This window comes from Tamandua tetradactyla, chromosome 16 (genome assembly GCF_023851605.1).
Source record: "Tamandua tetradactyla isolate mTamTet1 chromosome 16, mTamTet1.pri, whole genome shotgun sequence".
NCBI classification, from domain to species: domain Eukaryota; kingdom Metazoa; phylum Chordata; class Mammalia; order Pilosa; family Myrmecophagidae; genus Tamandua; species Tamandua tetradactyla.
In genome coordinates this window covers 78,567,743-78,588,287 of record NC_135342.1, presented here as the reverse complement: position 1 = coordinate 78,588,287, position 20,545 = coordinate 78,567,743, and the positions used below count along the sequence as shown (strand labels likewise).

Below are 20,545 nucleotides of genomic sequence, written 5' to 3'. Positions count from 1 at the left end.
CCAGCCGCCTGTACCCAGAGCACACAGGACAGCACCCAAGATCACACATAGATAACAGTGCTCCTAGGCCAGGGTTGCCAGCGTTGGCAAATACAGATACAGGACCCTGGGTTAAATGTGAATTTCAACTGAATAATATTGCAATATTTGGGACATTCTTGTATTAAAAAAGCATTCATTGTTCACCTAAGGTTGAAATTTAACCTGCACCCCGACTTTTATCTGACAACCCTTTCCTAAGCGCCTGCTCTTTCCTCCTCACCATCTGTCCACCCCTTACGGGATGAGACTGCTCCCCCCAGATGCCCCTGTTTAGGTCCTCATTGCATAGTCACACTGAACTTCTGTAGTCAGAATTCTAGGCTTCAGGGGAAAGATCCAACTTCAATTAGCTTAGGTAAAAAGGGCAGGTCATTAGCTTATGTTGTCAAACCTTGGAAAAACAGGCTTCAGGGACTGGAAGTGCGAAGCCTTCACCTTCCTCCCGACTGCCCTATCTATATCATCTTCATTCTCTCAGATCTGCTTTGCCCACCCGGTTCCCAGACTTGGGTCTTTCCATTAGCCATGAAGGAGCTGCCTTCTTTTATTCAGATTTGCAAACAGTCCAGAGAAAGCCTGTGTTAGGTCACATGACCTCATCTGTAGCTTGTGATTGGCGGGCTTCCACAGCGAGCCAGCCCCCAGGTCAGTGGTTCTCAAAGTGGGTTCCCCAGGCAGTGGCCCCAGTCCCACCTGGGACCCCGCTAAGAATGCAAATTCTAGGGTCCCACCTGGGAGGCACAGTCCTGGCTCCCACCTCTGGAGGTGTGGTCCAGCACCTGTCCTTCAGGTGGAGCCCTTCAGGTGTTTCTGAGGCTTGCTGGGCGTGAGAACCCCACCCTCAAGGGCCGTCAAGAATTCTGCGCAGAAAACAATAAATTGCCACCCCAACCACACCAGTCTTTCAGCCTGGGGAGCGCGAGTCCACTTGTCATTATTATTTTTTTAACTTATATTTTCAAATAATTTCAAACTTACAGGACAGATGAGATGCAAAAATAATATGATCCAGCCTGCGGGGAGGAGCGGCTACCACGGGCACCCCCGGCTCTGCCTGGCAGGGAGGTGCGACTCAGCCTCGCGCCGGAGTGTGGAGCCCCCTGTGGGTGAGGTCGAGCTCCGGGCTCTGGGCAGCTGGCCGCGCCCCCTGCGTGGACCCTTGCTCAGGACTCCTTTGCCCTGCGGAGACCCCAGTCCGCTGCCCCAACTCCCCCCGGGGCAACCCCGCCACGGAGACCCCGTGAGACCCCAGGCCCCACGCACGGCTCTGCTCACTGCCAGAGAAATTCAGCCCCGGGAGATGGTAGGTTGCAAACACGGTGGCCCTTCAAGGAAGATGCAGTGGGTGGCCGGTGAGCGGCCTTGCCACGTGGTGGTACCGTTTGGCCTCTGGACCCTCATGCCAGGAAACCTTGTCCAAACCCATGAAGCCCCTGTTTCACTTGGACACAACTGCTTTTTGCAAAGTGCTCAGCAAAGTAGGCTGTAGGTCTACTTGAACGCAGGAAAGAACACCTGAGAAAAGCAATAGTTGATTTTTAAAAAAGGGATGAGCAGTTTTGAATCCTGAGTTGAATTCACAGATTTGCAGAAAATGAGTGGCGCTACAGGGGACATTGTTGGCATAAGAGAAGAAATTAAAAGTGACTTTGAATTTCAGGTAAAACCCTGACTTGCCTATAAATTTCACTCCAAACTCCAAACTCCAGATACTTTCGATGGTGAGTTTGCTTCAAATGATGTAAAATCCAATGATTTCCTTGATGAGGAGGAGCTCTGGGCTGCACTTGGAGAACTAGAGCTGGGAGAAAAACTGCTGGGGGAGCTTCTAGGCAGCCTGATTCTGGGAGATACAACTTCTTCTGAGGAAGAAATAGGAGATTGTTGTAGTTTGCTAGCTGCTGGAATGCAATATACCAGAAACGGAAGCCTCTTAAAAAGGGGAATTTAATAAATTGCAAGTTAATAATTTTTAGGTGGTGGAAATATCCCAATTAAAGCAAGTCTATAAAACATCCCATCTAAGGCATCCAGGAAAAGATACCTTGATTCAAGAAGGCCAATGAAGTTTAATCTGCTAGTTTCCTCTCCAGCTCCCTGGGGGGCGTTTTCCTTCTTCATCTCCAAAAGTCACTGGCTGGTGGACTCTCTGCTTTGTGGTTCTGTGGCCCTCTGTGTGTGGCTTTCTTGTGGCTCTGTCATTTTTCTCTGCTCTCTCCAAATTCCCCCATTCTCCAGAATGTTTCCTTTTTTATAGGATTCCAGTAAACTACTCAAGACCCACCTGAATGGGTGGAGACAGGTCTCTACCTCATACAGCTTAGTAACCACTCTTGATTGAGTCACATCTCCAGGGAGATGACCTAATTGCAGTTTCAACCATACAGTACTGAATAGGGATTAGAAGAAACAGCTGCTTTTACAAATTGGGATTAGGATTAAAACATGGTTTTTCTAGGGTACATACATCCTTTTAAACTGGCATGAAGATCAAAACCCAAACAGGAAAGGGACTCACCAAGTAAAAGACTTTCTTACTCCCAGCAGTTGTCATGAGAATTTTATAAATTCAGAGCTCTTCAATGGTCAACTGAATGATCAGTTGAATTGTTCAGGGAATGGTTCAAATCCCTCTCCCAGGAACAGAGAAGATGATGATGGTGATAACAGAGGCAACCATGATATTTCAGGGGTGGGAGATAATTCTGTCCCGACAATGTATTTTTCTCCTATAGTTGAATCTAAAAGGTTCTGAATAAACATTGGAAAAAAGCACTATTTAAAATTTAGTGGAAAGAAAGAAAAAGCCAAATGTGAGCCAAAGCACAGCTCCGGCAGTGGTGGTTCTGCTTGGGAGCGTCCAACCCTTAGGACTCCTGCTGACACTTGCAGTCTTTGTTGGGGATCTGAATGGAGAACTTGTCCCTCGTAAATCAATCCTGAAGTCTCCAAGCAGAGAGAACAAGTTTTGCGATGATATCATTGAGAGCAGTGCTGCTGAATTTGCTTATAGAGGGGGAGTTCTGAAAAGTATTAGCTGTGAAGAAGTCACTCTCAGGGAGAGCATTTTGGAAAACAACAATAAGAAAATCATCAAAAGAAACTTCTGCCCTTACCAGGAACACCTGAGGCTTTTCCTGGAGCTGTAATAGAAAAAGAAATTTTATTACCCTCCTTGACACCTCATCCATACATTGCTTCTCCTGTGTTAACCACTATTCCAGAGCGAAAAGAAATTTTGTCAGCTGTATCAGAACACACTATCAAGAGGATTTCAAACCTCAAAGCTGCCAGATTGCAACAGAAAAACTAGGAAATAGGAGTTTATATCCTGAAACCTAGCTTTGCATTTATTTAGACTATATATAGCAAACTGCATTACATGTAGTTTGAAATAAGGGATCCTGCGTTAATGTGACAGCAAATTCTCTTAACTTAGAGAGAAAAAAAGTATTCAAACAGCAAATGTTTGAATACTTTAATATTTATCTTATTTGTTAATTCTTTGAATACCATCAACACCCTTGTCGAAGTTTGCCTTATGATGCAGTGGCAGCATTTCGAATTATTTTTCAAAGAACACTGTTCTTATGCATTGTTTTTTGTTTCAATAACAGGCAGTTTTGTACCAGCTGTGATGATGTTGTGCATACCATATGGATGATTTTAAAGAAACTTTTAAATTTTCAAATAGTTGCAACAATTATATTTCCTTACTTGCTTGAGCATTTTAAAGACACTTTTAACAAAACCTATTTATCTTGCAGGTTTTGCAGTTAGGTGACTATTGAAAAACCTCTCCCCTTTGAACGTCATGTTATATCGCTGAGGCAGAAAACTTTCCTGTGCCTGATAGAAAAGTTTCTTTGTGGAAAAATGACATTTTGTAAAGCTTTTTTTTCCAAGTAAAAATTTTATGAAACTTCGTCTTTTTTTAATCCCTATGCAGAGAACTCCAGCATACCCCCCCCAGATACCCACGTCCCCCTGTTTTCACATTTTGCCACTTTTACCATATCATTCTTTCTGTCTATCCATCCATCTATTTCTCTGTCCTTCCATCTATCCATTTCTGAACACTTGAAAGTAGGTTACACACGTCGTGATATTGCTTCCGTGTACATTTCCTGCGAAAGAGGACTTTCACCTATGTAACCACCTTAAATGCAGTTACCAAGTTAAAGAAATTGAATGTTGATATAAACCTTACATTCTATGTTCCAATTTTTTCTGTTCTAATAGTGTCCTTTTGAGCCTTTTCTCCTTCATTCTTAGATCCCATCCAGTAACGTGAATTGCATTTAATTGTCATTCTCTCTTTAGTTTCTCTGTATTTCTATTTTTTTTTAAATTGTGGAAACATATAGACAACATAAATCTTCCCAAATGTACCACTCAGTGGAATTTGTCACATTCACAGTGTTGCAACACCCTCACCACCATCCATTACTAGAAACTTCCCTTCACCCCAAACAGGAACCCCACGCTCATTTTGCATTAACTCAGCATTGCTACTGCCCCCCCCCCATCCCCCATGCTCAGTAACCTGGACATTACTTTCTGTCTCTATTGAGTTTGCATATTTTCTGATATTTTCTTTGTGGTTACTACGGGGCTTAAATTTATAAGTATCTTATCGGCTTTGATTCAAATTTAAACAACTTCAATAGTGTACATAGACTATATTTCTATACCACTATGTCCTTCTTTTATGTAGCTCTTTTCACAAATGGCGTATTTATATTTGTGTGTCCCAAACCATTGATTTATCATTACACTTTATGAATTTGCCATTTAGGTCTTATAGGAAGCAAAAAGTAGAGTTACAAATAAAAAACACAATGGTGGCGGGCCGCGGTGGCTCAGCGGGCAAAGTGCTTGCCTGCTATGCCGGAGGACCTCGGTTCGATTCCCGGCCCCAGCCCATGTAACAAAAACGGAGAAACAGAATACAATAAAACAAGAAAATGTTTAAAAAATGTTTCCCTTTCTTCCTTCCTTCCTTCCTTCTCTCTGTCTTTCCTTTAAAAAAAAAAAAAAAAAAAAAAAAAAAAAAACACAATGGTACTGGTATTTCTTCTTACCCATGTCATTATCTTTACCAGAGATCTTTATCTCTTCATGTGGCTTCAGTCAATTGTCTATTGTCCTTTTCCTTCCAACCTGAAGAACTCCTGTTAGCATTTCTTATAGTGCCAGTCTATTGGTGATGATCCCTCAGCTCTTGTTTATCTGGGAATGTCTTAATTCCTCTCATTTTTGAAAGACAATTTTGCCAGATACAGAATTCATCACTGGAAATATTTTTGTGTTCAGCACTTTAGATATGTCATCTTGCTGCCTTCTTGCCTCTGTAATTTCTCATGAAAAAATTGGCACTTAATCTAATAAAGGCTCCCTTGTATGTGACATGTTGCTTCTCTCATGTGGCTTTCAGGATTCTCCCTTTGTCTTTGATCTTCGACAGTTTGATTATAACATGGCATGGTGTGAGTCCATTTGGGTTCATCCTGCCTGGAATTCATTGAACAGCTTGGATGTGTATCCTCACAATATTTTGAGAAAATCAATCTGGGAGATTGCAAGAGCTCAGATCATGAAGTGTGATGGCTCTATCATGGCAAGTGAACAGGTGTGGATCCCCTAATTACTACTTTCTCCACCCATCTTTCATCCCTTGACTCCTACATCTAACCCATTGGGGTTCTTCCAATCCCATCCTGCCATAATTAAACGAAAATCTGCAACTCAGTGGTAAAAGTTAGGATGTGGGCTCCAACTGTCTCTTTTTAAGATCTACTGGAAGTTTTTTTATTTTGTAAAAATGTGCAATCATATTAATATGCTTAACTCGATTATGGTTTCTTAAAATGCATTTTTTTGCTTCTGGCTTTAAGGAACACATTGTAAACTGTCTTTGTGCCTCTCCAACATGAGCAAATTATTAGACATAATAGCTATGGGTTCTAGCTACCTCTCTAAATGGGCAAGGGTTTAGAATTTAAAACATATCAGAGCAATTTGTGTTCCTTAATCACTACCAATTTGTTAGCTTGACTCTAAACTAGCAAAACCTGGGAAACTATTATGTAAATATGGATAATGTGTCTCCAATGATGGTAATTAATGCAGAGTTCTCCAGAAAGGCATTCTATTTATGATCAGATCTATAAAAACAAGCATTTGAAAGGCCATACATACGATGGTGCAAAGAACTCCCAGAACATTTTCCTGGTCCCTTATCAGTTCTTACTGAGCCTCCACAAGCCCTTCAGTTTCCTTCTTGGGAATAAGAAACAAATAGTACTTGCCCTCCGAGAGAACGAAGACTCTCTTTCTTTCCTACAAATCCTCAGGGCTAATCATGAGCAGAGAAGACAGCCTTTGGTAGCTGGTTATATTTCCTCTTTCCCATCTCTGCCTCCAAAATGGTCATTTCCTGATTCAAAATGGAGCTCTATGTCTGGTGCAAGTCATCCAATTTGTATTAAAATTTGTGTCCTTAAATGTCAGGTTAATGCTTAATTAGGGCCTGGATTTGTATGTCTCAGGTAAGGCTAGACAAGGAGGTTCTATTTACTACTGCAGGAAGGGGCCTCCCTGATTAGCTGATCTAAAACTTGCATTTTGTAGAAGGGGAAACTGAGATCTGAAGAAAGGAAGTGATTCATCAAACTAAAGAAGCAGTAGATTATGGGCAGGGTACCCAGGAACCTCCACCACTGCCCCTTCCCCTCTAATCAGAAGTAGTCTTTATAGTATAATTGCCTGACCTCAAATCAATAAGTGGGTATTGGGTTTCTGGTAGTGTGGCAGGTACTGGGAGCGTTCAGTGATGGTTGAGCCATGGGCTTGGCCTTCAAGAAGATTCTAATGCAATGTGGGGGGTCAGACATGAAAAGAAATTAGCAACACTATAAGGCAGAATAGAAAGGAAAAGTAGCGGTCACATTTACACTGCTTGCCACGGTCTTTGCATGCACTTTTCCCTCTTCCTGAAACACTCCCCCTTTCCCTGTTCACCTGGTTAACGCCTACTTGCCCTCCTGGCTCCAAGATTATTTCCTCAAGGAAGACTTCCTCTTTCCAGGTGAGGTGGCAGAGCTCCTCTTTTTCTCTCTTACACCCTTAATTCCTTGACCAGACCATAAGGACCACGAACAAAGCCATGCTTTTTTGATCCCTATTGTACTCATACTCATGAAAATACAAACTAGTATATTTTAAATCTATTAAAACCATGTAAGAGATGTCTTATGTTTATACGTAACATGGAGGTAACAGAAGGACAGCAACCATTTTTTTCTTGAGTGCAACATTTCTGCACATTGAAGAATGTCTAGCTTCCCTCGGAAGGCCACTGCCCATCCCCGCTATTGTGACAACCAGAACTCCTCTCCGCAGCAAGCTTCCAAAGAGGGTGTCAAATTCCCCAGACCAGAACCAGCGCTCTAAAAACTCAACAGAATTGGTTCCGTGTTGGGATGTTTGGCATGGGCAGAGGTTGAGGAGTGACAGCATAGTATCATTCCTTCATCCCCTCGTTCATTCAACAAACATTTGCATGCACACTTGTGCAGGTCAGATGTTGGGGACCCAGAGGGGAGCAGAATTATAGCACAAGCTACAAGGAGGACCTCTGTAATTTAGGTGGTTGGGAGCTTTGCACTATTAATAACTGGGCAGGAAGGAGTAAAAGGACTTCAGCAGGACTTTGCACATCTTCACTGGCTGTTGGCACTTTGAAGAGAAGATGTTCTTCTAGAACTGACAGTTCATTTACATTTGCACACACATCTCAGACAAAATAGAAGACTTATTTATTAGGGTTGAAAATGGGATAGAACACAAAGTGATGACTCTTACACTAAATGATAAAATTAAGATTCAAAAACATTTTAAAAGGTTGAAATGATTATTGGAGACCAACTCAAGTAAATTAAACAAGGGTGAATGCTAAACACCACATCCTCCCCCCACCCCACCCCCACCATGCCCACATCCCACCAATCCAATCCATACAAATATAGGATGAAAGAGACTAGCTGAAGAATCCATACGGAAAGTGGTGGGAGTTATTGATACCTCTGGACCAACGATGGCATGTGGTGGCCTAGAGTAAGTGCACTGTTGGCCATGTTCAGTATGGCATTGGGGGTGGTGCTGATGGAGAGGCAGTTGTTCTTGACTGGCAGATCATACAATTACTGAGTATAATGTTGCTCCTCCCACTCTGGGAGCATCTTGTTGACATCACTAAACCAACGGGGCTTGAGGAGAACCTGAAATAAAACCTGGTGGAATAGGAGTGGCCTTCCCAATCAGACATCTGTTTGAATCTCAGTTCCACTGCTCTTCAGCTGGGTGACTCTGGTCAAGTTAGTTCACCTTTCTGATCCTTGGTTTCAAGACTTTCTGAGCCTACAGGATGTGGAGATGACAAAATGTAGATTGTGAGATGTAAATGAGGCGATGTATGCATAGTTGAAGCTTTCAATTACCCTGAGGTCCTCTCCCCATGATTTCTAAGATTTTATTTTTTTCTGTCCTTTTCATCTGGAGTTGATGGGTGGCTAAAGCACTCACAGAGTGAAAGCAAGGGTTTTGTTCCCGATCCCAATTAGATGTTACAAAAGCCCTATAAATCTTGGTGACTATGCTATAAGGAATTGAAAGCTAGAATTGAATGGCCATTGCTCTAAGGAACACAGCAATCAATCTCCGAAAGCCCTCCTGTAATTTTTAAATCTGCTTAATAGTGTGTGCCTATTAATAATTGGCTCGTTATTGATCTCTTCAACCTGAATAATGCAGCTAACGGCTCCCGTTTTTCCAAGCCAGAATGAAATGAAGAGGCCAGGGCACATTGAAAGATGGCTATTCGGTTTATTATTTGGTAGCATGCTAATCCAGACCATAAATGACCTGTACAGAATTTGGGTGCCTCTGGCTTTTAAAATGGATCGATTTTGATTCTCTTATCATTTAATTAAACAAATCATATTCCCTAGGTGTGCTCCAGTCACCCAGCCTTTTACTCATTAACAAGCTAAGTGGGAAAACCTATGAGCTCTCACACAGCTGTCATAGCTCTTTGTGCATGGAAGCGGCAGCTTAGTGGAATTTCAGGGTGGAATTTGTAGCTCGCATGGCACGTCTTGTGCGAGACATACCCCATTCAAACTCTCAGTAAATAACTCGTGTTCCAAATCATCAGGCAAGAGGGGTATTTGCAAATACTGGGCATTCAATAAATATTTGTTATGTGAAGCTAAATACTTAAAGGGAATATCCTCTCTGGTATTTTAATTCTGTTGCCAACAGAAGAGAGAACCGCTTGCCCTTTAAAACTGACACTGGTGCATCTCTCACCACGACATGAGAGACGGCTCAACATTGCAAAGTAGGTTTATTTCAGGAGGTCTCAACCACTTGGAATGAATGGGATTCTCAGCGGCAGGTGCTGTGTTCTACTTTTATCCAACACTGGGCTCCAGGTGGCTGATTTGTCCACCTTGTCCCTAGTCCTTTTAATCCACTCAATTGCCCATTAGGCAACTCAGAACGTGTTCATGGAGGTTCTCAGCAAACCTTACGTGTTCTCTTTGTAGTTGCCCGGGTGGTCTCCCAGTGTCTTTTATCTGCCTGATTTGGCCCCATCTCATCTTCGTTCCAGTACGAAATTGTCATGTGTCCATGACCATTTGAGAAATTGCCCACTCCCTTGGTGTTACCCAACCCAGAACTTTTGAGGGTAATATCCACATGGGACTTCATAATTCTCCCCCAAATATTCACTGCTACTTTCCCTTTAACTCTCAGGCATCTTTCTTCTGTGTCCTCGCCCGGCTCAGTGCTTTGAGAGGGGAGTGCCCCCCTTCGAGGGCTGCGTGGCCTCGGCAGTGGGGACCCACGGGTCCCGAGAGTTTCCGATCTGAGGCTCTGCTCCTCATCACACACAGAGCTTTTACTCTAGAGCCAGCCTGGGAAGACCTGGGTGTTGGATTGGTTTGGCCTCTGAATGTGGTGAGCAATCAAGAGGCAGTCTTAGCCTTAGGCTTGAGTAGAAGGGAATGTGCTGGCTTATGTTGCTACCAGCCTTCCAGGGTGGTTCTGGCTCACACTCAGGCTCAGATGACACCAAGATTCACCTATTGGTTCTCCTTCTTCCGGCGCCAATTTCACCCACAGGCGGACTCCCTTCTGCGGGCCACACAGCATCCTCGGTCCTGAGCCTGAGCTCCTCTCCCAGCCCCTGTGAGAGGAGCTCACCCCACCCCAGCCCCGGTGGCTTCACTCCCACTCACTCGCCTGCATTTTCTGAGTGTCCATTGCTTGAAGTGGGGCCACGGACTGGGAGAATGGGGGCATGGATGCTGGAGGAGCAGTTAGCAAACACCCACAGCCAATCCTTCATTGAGACATAGTTTCCTTCTAGAATGGAAGGCTTAACCCTAAAAAAAGCACCAGAGTCCCAGAATCTGTCCTCAAGGTCAAGGAAGGATGTATGGGTGTCCCAGGCAGAGTAATACTTGGAACCCCCCAAACTGATAATCTTTACTTTTTTGTTAACTTGTATTTAAAGGAGAGACTGAGTGGGTGGGGACGGTGGAAAGGAATTCCTGCCTTGGTACCACTGGAGCCTTCGTCTTGTACCAGGCAATTCATCCCAGCTCATCGTGCAAACCTCCTTCTCCAGCACAGAGGCTTTGCAGCAAACCATGTCCTTCCTCCTGAGAGGGCAGCTGGTTCCTCTCAATTGTACCTTGAGTTTGTCCCTGGGGGGTCCCACTCTCCATCCGGGCAATTGTTATTTCTGATTGGTTATTTTAATCTTCTGGAAAGGTTTTTGGCAAGTTCAGCTTCCTCCATGTTGGGACATTTCTGATGGCATTTTTGTACTCCTTATTTGTCAGTGATCACCGACCACTGTCTGGCTGGTCCAATTCAGCTGTGGAAACAGTTGGTAGGTGTGTGGGGAAGTGGACAGTAGGCAATGGGGGAAGGGTGAGAAAGGATTGTGGTTGAAAGTGTGTGTGGGTATGTGCATGTGTGAATGTATGTGCAAGTAAAAGTGTGTACGTGTGTGTATGCATGTGAGAGTGTATGTATGTGCACCTGTGTATAAGTATGTATGTGCACCTCTGTGTATGTATGTGTGAGCATGTGTGTGTGTGTAGGGACATGCATGGGAGTGTGTATATGTGTGTGCGTGCACACATGTATGTGTGGTGGTGGGAGGAGGATAAGAAGTAGAAGAAGTTCTGTACCTGTGGTGGGTGTTGTTTCAGTTTTCTAAATCTGCTGGAATGCCATATATAGGAAATGGATGGGCTTTTATAAAGGGGATTTATTAGATTCAAAATTTATAGTTCTAAGGCCATGACAGTGTCCAAATTAAGGTATCAAGGGGAAGATACCTTCTCTCAGGAAAGGCTGCCGGCATCTGGGGTTTCTCTGCCACGTGGGAAGTCATATGGTGACATCTGCTGGTCCTTCTCTCCAAAATGTCTCTGGACTTCTGTTTGTTCCCCCCAGGGAATTTCTGTCTCTAGACTCTCTAAACATCTCTGTCTCTTTCGGCTTTTACTGCCTTTTTATGCTTTCAAAAAGGACTCCAGGAAAGAGGATTAAGACCCGCCTTGAATTGGGTGGGTCACATCTCCATGAAAACAACCTAATCAAAAGGTCCCACCCACACCAGGTCTGCTCCCCCAAGAATGGGTGAGAAGAACACAGCTTTTCTCGGGGTACATAACAGATTCAAGCTAGCACAGATGGTTTCATCCTGACACCATTCTTCCTTCCGTCCTGCCCTGACCATGGCATCGCTGAAGGTGGGGCATGCTGGTCTTTCCACTGAGTCGGGGCTTAGCCATTTAACTTGCTCCGGCTGCTAGAACGTGACCGGATGTGATGTACACCAGGCCTGACCAGGGGCTTCACGTGCTTTGGCTTGGCCTCTTATTCCCAGCCTTTTGCCAGGAGAAGAGCACATCCCTGAAAGCTCTCACTCCTCCAGCCCGGATCTTGGAATAAAAGACCCATGCAGTGCATTGGAACCCAACCTAAGCTGGGGCAGAACAAAGTCCAGCGCACATGTGGATGCATGAATGAGAAATGAATATTTGCTGTTGCCTTTGGGATCTGGGGTTGTTTATTACATGGCATTATGGCAGCAAAAACCTGACTGATACAGTACTTATATTAACGGGAGTAAAGGTGGAATAAGTGGAGAAGGGACTGAGAATGGGGTTGTGAGTCATGGGGCCCAAATGTCGAGTGGGGTGCTTTGTCTGAGACCCAGGTAGAGGCTCCTCTAAACGGTATCCCTCTCACTGAGTTTATTTCCCTAACAGCTTAATTTGCCCCTGGGCAACTGCCATGGGAGCTTAGGATTTGCATAAGAACACCAACTACAGCATTGTTTGTAAAGAGGAATAATTGGATGTAACTTAAATGTCCATCCGCAGGAGAAAGGATAAAAGCTATGAGGATATATGAAAATCCAATGGAATTCGAGACGTAAGGTAAATTGAATGGGCAGGAACCACATATTTCCACTTGGATGAATTTCACGAACAATGTGGAGCCGACAAAGCAAGTTACAGGAGGACGTGTTCTGAATGATAATATTTATGTAAAGATTAAACACCTAGGAGACTAACGCCTATTGTTGATGGATGCATAAATACGTATTAAATGTATGAAAACATGCACGTGAAGGAGAAACACCAAATTTATGCTAGAAGAACCTCGGGGCTGGGTGGGAAAGAAAGGGGCTGGGGTACCACATCGAGGGGTAGCGGAATCAGTGATGTTTTATTCTTTACAAAAAAATGAGCTCCAGGTAGGTATGGTAGCAGATTGAGACTTGAAAAGCCCAGGTGGAGGCATACAGGCATCATCACAGGGTGCTCTCTTTTTCATCTGTATGCTTGAGCTCTTCCAGACAACATGATTTTAAAGGAAGTGTCCATGGGATGTGATCTGAGGGGTCTGTGCGGGCAGAGCCCCAACTTGGCTTGCTGACACTCAAAGTGCTTGCTGTCCTTTATCATCTGCAGCAGGAGTAGGAAGACACTGGAACCTGGGGCTCCCTCCTCATGAGGGTTTCTGGCCTCACCAGGGGTTTCCCAGGCATCTGCACCTGAGCTGGGTTGTCGGGCTGAGGACTGTGCACCTTGGGCTGATTAGGGCTGGGTGGGGGATGCTTCTAAATCCCCTACAGGTGCTCCCCTTCAGCCCCTGCCGGTGCAACTGATATAAAGTGGAGAAGCCCCTGCATTTTCTATGCAATGCACACCATCAGCCTATGCCTTAAGCTGTCTTTTCTTAGGCATGTCCATCATCAACATGCTTTTGACGTCACAGCTTTTTTCAACTGCAGCTTTCTGACTCAAGCCCTTTCCCCAAAAGCAGCCCAGAAGCCTTCAGGAGGTAAAGCTGCCATCCCACTTTCTTAATGCCCAAATAGCTATAAAACACATATAGTCAAAGACACCTTCAAAGATGCTTCAAGGTTTTGACAAACATGTTCACGCACAATTCGCCATTCACATGTCAAATGTAGTAATAATTAAATGGCCTTTTGTTTATTTTTATTCAAACCACTGCAGTTGGGTTTTCTGATCCTTGCGCCAAGCATTCCTAATTGATGCAAGTTAGGGACAGCTGGGTGAAACCTCTATTTCACTTCATTGGATGCTCGCTTTGTTGTTTGTTGCTATTAGCAACAGTTTGCAGACAGACTGCTTGGGTCTGGGGTTCAAATCCTGGCTCCTCCTTCACCAGCTGAGTGAACTGGACAAGGACTTAAGCCTCTGGTCCTCCATTCCCAGAGGTGTAAGATGCTGATAAGAATGTGTTGAGAGTTAAGTGAACAGCTGACCCTGTGGCAGCTGCAGAGCTGTTACCCTGACCTGCCAATCTCAACTGGGCCAGTTCCTGGGTCCCATCTGGATTTCTGTCATGGAATGAACATGTTCAACAAAATGTAATCATTTTACTTAATTTTTGCACAAATAAAAAAATATATTAAAATCAATGGAAAAGCATCTATCCCATGTGTAGCAGATGAAGGGTTCATATTCTTAAAATATAGAAAGACCCTATAAAACAAAGACAAATTTTTAAAAATTTTAGGTTTTAAAAATAGGCAAAGCACATGAGTTGGCAATTCACAAAGAAAAACCATAAATGTCCAATAAAGAATCACGAGCTTTACTGGTAATTAAATAAATTCAAATTGTTCAACAAAGAGAACTTTTGTATCTATCCTTTTCAAATGGCAGTATCCGTTCCCCAATGTTGGTGAGCCTGCAGGAAAATGGGCCTTCTCCTACACTGCTGGTGGGATTTTGAGTTTATGTATTTCTAGGGATCACATTCGGCAGCATCTATCAAGGCTTCTCAATCATTTATCGTCTATGAATTTATCATAAGTAAATAATTATAGATGCATTCAAAGAACTTTTAGAGTGTTCACTGTGTATTATAAAAAAGATTGGTTTTACTCTAAATGTTCAACAAAAGGGGATCATTTTACTAAATTATGACATATCCACGCTATGCAATACTTTGCATCTTTATACAGATGGTAGAGAGATATTAATTTCCATGAAAAGTGTTCACAGTGTATTGTCAGTTAAAAAATAGTTTAAATACAAAACTGTGTGTATTGGAGGATCCATTTTGGTGAAAAGCCAAGCGTGTCCTTATGCAAAGGAAGAATATTTAGAAAAATATACCCCTCAATTTAAACAGTGGCTACCTTTGAGTAGTAGCAGTACGGATAACCTTTATTTTCTTTAGCTTTAATGTATTAAAAAAAATTCCTCTATAATTTTATAGGAATCACATTTGTTATTGAAAAAGTGGAAATAAGTTGTAATTACCTGTGGGGAGAAGAATTTAAGAGAGAAGAGGGAAATGCTTCTTTTTTAATAGACTTTAAAAAGTGGTACTAGGGACGGGTTTTCCATTCTCTTTGGTATCATCCAGTCTTTTTCGAAATTAGGAAAGGATCCAGTTGTGGTTAATAGGCAGTGTAAGCTCTACTGGGGGAGTGTAACAGATTACTAATTAAAATCCTGGCAGGTGAAACTAGGCAGTCTCTTTGCACATCTCACTAATGATTTTTGCCCTTTGTTCTGCCATGGGCCTGGCAAACACTGAAGTCACCTGCTTAGTAGAGTATTATTCATTATATTCTACGTTGAATGTAGCCACTGAAAATATTCATGCAAATATCTTCATTAGTAAAATCATGTAATTAACCTGAAATATGTGTGAAATGAAGCAGCCAAATTATTGCATCTTTTCCCAGCTCTTAATCATAATTTTAGTAATCAATTTTCTCCTGATTACCAAAGAGAAAAAAGAAGCGCCTAAGCCTGTCATGATCTGAGGATGAATTCGAACATGCGATAAAACCCAGAATCATTTTAGCAAAAAAGGCCGTTAACCTTTCCTGTGTTTTTGTTCATCGTAGACGGTTCCTGCTGGTGCTCACTGTTGAACACGTTTGGGTTCTAACTGGCGCTTTCGGCTTAAGCATCAGTCCTTCCTGAACCGCGTGCCCTGTCTGTCATTAAAGGTCCCCAGGACTTCCATTATCATTTTCCTGGTGTTTGTCTCTTAAATGGCTTTTGACTGGAGTGTAAAAATTTTCCCTAAGTGAAAACTGACATCCACGCTCCCAGCCGAGGCACTAGGATGGCTGAAAATGCCCAGTAACCACATTTAAAACAAGAGCAAGGCTTCCTGGAGGACACATCCGGTGCCCTTTGAGCCCCTTTATTCCAGTTTACTGAGCCGTCAGGGGATGTGGCGGTGAAAGACCCACGCCGCCCAGCATTTCACCAGCTGACCTTGCAGTGGCTGCTTAGCCGTGGGGAGCCTCAATTTCGATCCCTACCAAATGGGGAAAGGATGAACTGACAAATTTATGATGGTTGAGATCAGGTACCAGAAGTCTCCAGCACATACAAAGGAGAAAACATTTTTGCAAATATTTAGTTTGACACATTTTAACTTCCATTTTTAAGCATGATTTCCTAAAAGCATTTACTTCCTAAAGCTAAACCAGGAAATTATAATCCTTGCTAGGACAGGGTGGTACCTGATGTTTCTAGCAAAAGAGAGAGTTCTGTCCAAGGTGTAGGAATGCTTGGTCCCTAAGGTTGAACTGTGAAGAAGAGCTAAATGATATATAAAGGAAAGGCAGGGAGGCAGGACCAGGAGTGCAGCTTGTGCCCTGAACAAGGGCAACTCTAGGGGGAGCCGTTCATGGCAGAGACACCATAGATTTGTATATTTATCCTGTTTTCCAGATAAAAATCTGATGACAATTTTCTGCCAGATGGAACTGCACAAAGACGCTGTATAGCTTGGTGGCTGTCCTGGGGAAAGCCCAGTCCTCAGGACTCTGTGGATCTGTGCGGGCGAGCAGAGGGAAAGATCAGGTGCAGGGTCTCATTTTCCTTCTCCAGCCCCTGGAGGAGAACATCACTGGGGAGCTATGAGGGAGCCCGAAGGTGGAGGGGCTTCAGGGTCTGGAAGGAATCTCAATCGTTTACCGTCTATGAATCTATCATAAGTAAATAATTATAGATACATTCAAAGAGCTTTTAGAGTGTTCACTGTGTATTATAGTGAAACATTGGTTTCACTCTAAATGTCCAACAAAAGGGACATCCTCTCGAGCAGTTGTGTGCTACCCTGGCTGCATTAGAGTGAAGGAGGTTTGCCAGTTTGAGACTGTCATGTACCCCAGATGAAGAAAGAAAACATCCCTGGGGGCGCCCAATGAAACAAGAAGCTGGGAGACAAAGCTAACAGAAGTTACATGTGCCTTCCCAGCTGACAGAGGTGTCCAGAAGCCAGAGACCCCAGCAGACACCAGCCATGTGCCTTCCCAGCTGTCAGAGGGGCTCCGGGTGTTCCGGATGGCCTCAGCCTTTCCTGAATGAAGGTAACGTCTTGTTGGTGCCTTAATTTGGACATTCTCACAGCCTCAGAACTGTAAACTTGTAACTTAATAAATTCCCTTTTTAAAAGCTGTTCCATTCCTGGTGTATTGCATTCCGGCAGTTTTAACAAGCTAAAGCAGGCGGGGATGTGGCGTGCTGGCGTGCCTAGGAGGAAGAAGCCTCTGTGTTGGGCAGCGCCCTGGCAGGAAACAGATGGCCTGCTCAGCTGGGGACTTGCCGAAAGCATGGGCAGGGTGCAGAGAAACCAGTGAAGGACAGCAGCTTGCAAAGGCCGGGACCCACCACCACTCCTAAGCCTGAAATACTGGGGGGGAGTGTTTGAGTCGAATTGTTTTCCCCTTAGAAAGACCTGTTCAAGTCCTAGCCCCTGGTCCCATGAATGTGCCTTTATTTGGAAACAGCGTCTTTGAAGACCTTAGTTAAGATGAGGCCAAACTGATTAGGGTGGTCCCTAAGCCAATATAACTGGTGTCCTTAAAGGAAGGGAAGAGCTGGACAGACTTAGGCGGACAGAGCAGAGAACGTCATTCGACAACTGAGGCAGAGAGAATGCCGTGGAAGAAGTCAGGAGAGAGGCGGGGCACAGAATCTTTCCTACAGACTTCAGAGAAAGCCTATTCCAGTGATATGTCATTTGAGACTTCTGCTTCTGCCTCTAGAATAGAGAGATCATTCGTTTCCGTTGTTTTAAACCCCCAGTTTGCGTTCCTCTGTTACAGCAGCTCCAGGGCACTAAGGCAGGGAGGGAGCAGTACCTGGGCTTGGAGAGGGGAGCTGGATGGTCACATCGCCCAACAGTAGCTGTGGTCCTTGACAGAGGGGAGACAACCCTTGTGGCTGCCTCCCCTTGGCCAAACCCAGGTGGATGCTGGAGGGCCAAGGAGTCCATGGCCAGTCCCCATGGGTCAGCCTCTGGGTACAGAGCTATGCAGAAAAGGGTTCAGAGTAGACCCGAGGGGCTGCAAAAATCCCGAAGCGCATGCGGATGCTTGACTTTCCTGGGCAATTCTTGGCTCACAAGGATTGAGGGATGAGGCCACCCAATGCTGAGGCTGGGGGTGGATTGTGTGTGGGTCATGGGGCAGGTGGAGGAGCGGCAGAGCTTCATAGCAGCCTTCAAAGCCTCAGAGAGCTGGGGGGAGGCTGAGGCAGCCACATGTTCTCCAGGCCCCTTCTACCCCCATTTCATGATGCTGGATCCCCAGTTACTGCAGCTGTCATTTTGTGTGTGGGAGGCCAGTGGCTCTCCCAGCACTCACAGGGCAGCACCGGCAGTCAGGGCCTAGGTCTGAGCAGAGCTTCCCTCTGGTCCTTTGTTCACCCAGACCCATCTTAGACAGGGATGAACATTTTGTCCCAGTGGCAGTAGGTAACCTGCCTAAGCAGGTTAGAACAAAGGTTAATTCATTTCACTATCCTTCCTATGGGATCATGAAAGGAAGACCAGATCAATTCTATGGAAAATTGGGGAAATGGGTTGTTAGGTACGTAAATCTGAAGTCTCATTTTGTATGTGTAGCTTCAATATATAGCATTTTGACCCCATTTGTGTGTGTGAGGCAACATGAACCAGGTTCCTAAGAGGAGGCCACAGGAGGGGATGCCCTCACAGGGGCTGAGCCAAGGGTGCTGCCCAGTGGGGCAAGCAGAGGGAGTGGCCAGCCCCACCAGGGAAAGCTGTCTAGGAGAAGATCCTTTAAGATGGTCTGCAAACGGGAACTGTGGGGACCTAGAGGGCCCTAGAAGGACCAGTGGAGGGTCCAGCTGGAGAGAAACATAGAGTGTGAAAAAGCGTGATGTAGTCAGGATTGCCGAGTAGCTGAGGGGCTTTGTGTTGGGGAGGGTGGCAGGAGAGAAGGCGGGACGCGTTGAGGTCCACTTAGGTGAGCTTTCTTCTCCATGCCCAGGTCACATGTGGCCCGAGAAGAGCAAACCTGCATCTCCCTGATAAAATGCTCCTTTGAGCAAGCTAGTAATATGCCTCTGCCTTCCAGAGAAGGGCCTTTCTAGAAAATCTCTGTTAGCAAGATACAGTCAGGGTGTGCATGTGCGTGTGTGTGTGTGTGTGTGTGTGTGTGTGTGTGAGAGAGAGAGAGAGAGAGAGACAGACAGAGACCATTAAACTCTTCTCTAATATTCATTCCCAGAAACTTAGTTAGATGATCATAACCCTCTCTTATAATGGAATATCCTAGAACCATGAAAGATCCTATTTCTGAAAAATAGTACAGATCAATGGCACTTGTGATGATGGATGTAGAAATCTTTGATAAATTCTACCAACCACCATAAAGCAACTCATTAGAGAAAAGACACCAAAGCAAATGGGCTTTGTTCTCAAGCTAATTCATCACAAAATAAGAAAAACATTTAAAAGCATTCATAATTGGAGCAGAAAATTTAAAAAATGATTTGATGCCCCTTTTTCATAAAAACTGGAAAAATGGCACTTTAGAGTCTTTTTCCCTTACCACACTGAGAATTTGCACTTTGAAATTCAAATCTGAAAGCTACTGACCAGGAGGTCCACCCGTGCCAGTCACTGTGCCAGGAGCTCAGCCTTACCGGCCTTGTCCTGCCTCTGGGAAGGTGGGCTTGCCCAGAAGGCAGATTCCAACCCTCCCAGCAGTCAGAGAGAGCCTTGCAAGCCTTGTGTTTGATCAGGTTCTACTTCTGCCCCTTAAGCTCTGTCTTTAGGACATTTTTGAGCATCCTATAGAAAAAAAAAAAACAAAAAAAACAAGCAAGGTGCATCCAACTCCTGCCAGCCATCTCCACCCTGCCCCCAGTTTTCTCTAGATCACGTACCTTACCTGATACCTTGCATACAGACTAGTTTATATATTGTCTGTCTCCCGCTGCCAGAAAGGAGGGTTCTGAGGGCAGGGGCTTTGTCTGTCTTGCTCACAGCTATTTATTCAGGGCCCCCAATAGTGCCGGGCCCAGAAGCTTCTCAGTGAGCGTTTGTTGCAGGAATGGATGAGCAGGGCAAAGAGGCGCCCTGTGGAAGAGGAAGGAACACCTGGAAATTCACCTTCTCAAGCCATTTTGTCCAGGAGCCCTGCTTACTTGCATTTAAAGCACATTTATTCTTGAAAAGGTAAACTATGAACAAGGTATAAAACTCAAAAGGCACATAAGTTCCCCCCGCCATCTCCATCCAGGCACTTAAGGTCCCCTCCCCTTAGCCATTCTGATAGATAGGAAAGGTGAGTGCTTGTAAATTTATTTTGCAGTTCTCTTCACCAAATGAGAGTGAGCCTCTCTGCATATATTTAAGAGCAGTTAGTATTTCTTTTTTTCTGGGAAATGTCTGTTGATAGCCTTGCCCATTTTTCTATTGGTTAGTCTTTTTCTTATTGGTCTGTAGAAGCTCTTTCCACATTGAAGAAGTCAGGTCTATTAATTTGCAAATAATGTTCACAGTTTATTGTGTTATTTAGTTTTGTTCATAGAGTACATTTCCTGCAGAATAGTATAGTTTCATGTCTCATGTGTCAGTCTTTTCC

The 20,545-nt window shown here is 44.3% G+C and overlaps 1 pseudogene; it reads left to right on the top strand.

The window, feature by feature from the left end:
• The first annotated feature begins 1,045 nt into the window (after nt 1–1,045).
• On the top strand, nt 1,046–3,355 carry LOC143658473 (unconventional prefoldin RPB5 interactor pseudogene; annotated as a pseudogene).
• Nucleotides 3,356–20,545: the final 17,190 nt, after the last annotated feature.